Raw genomic sequence first — 367 nt, forward strand, 5'->3', positions numbered from 1 at the left:
GGGGCTGGAGGACAGGGGGCGGGGCTGGAGGACAGGGGGCGGGGCTTGAGGGCATGGGCGGGGCTTGAGGACATGGGCGGGGCTTGAGGACAGGGGCGGGGCCTGAAGTGGGCGGGGCGAGAGACACAAAACGATTCGAATAAATCTGGAGTGGGGGAATATCTTGGGGGATGGATTGATCGGGAAGGTTGTAGGATTCAAGGAATATGGTGATGGTGTTCAGGTTTGTGGTCTGCTGGGATGGTGGAACAGGCCCAAGGTACTGAATGTCCTGTCTTGTTCTTTTTTTCTCATATCCTGATGAAATAGCTTAAACTCCTTAAATCTAATTTACATTTATATAAACGGGGTGTATGGGGTGTCAGGG

The sequence above is a fragment of the Mobula birostris genome, chromosome 22 (genome assembly GCF_030028105.1).
Source record: "Mobula birostris isolate sMobBir1 chromosome 22, sMobBir1.hap1, whole genome shotgun sequence".
In the NCBI taxonomy this organism is placed as follows: domain Eukaryota; kingdom Metazoa; phylum Chordata; class Chondrichthyes; order Myliobatiformes; family Myliobatidae; genus Mobula; species Mobula birostris.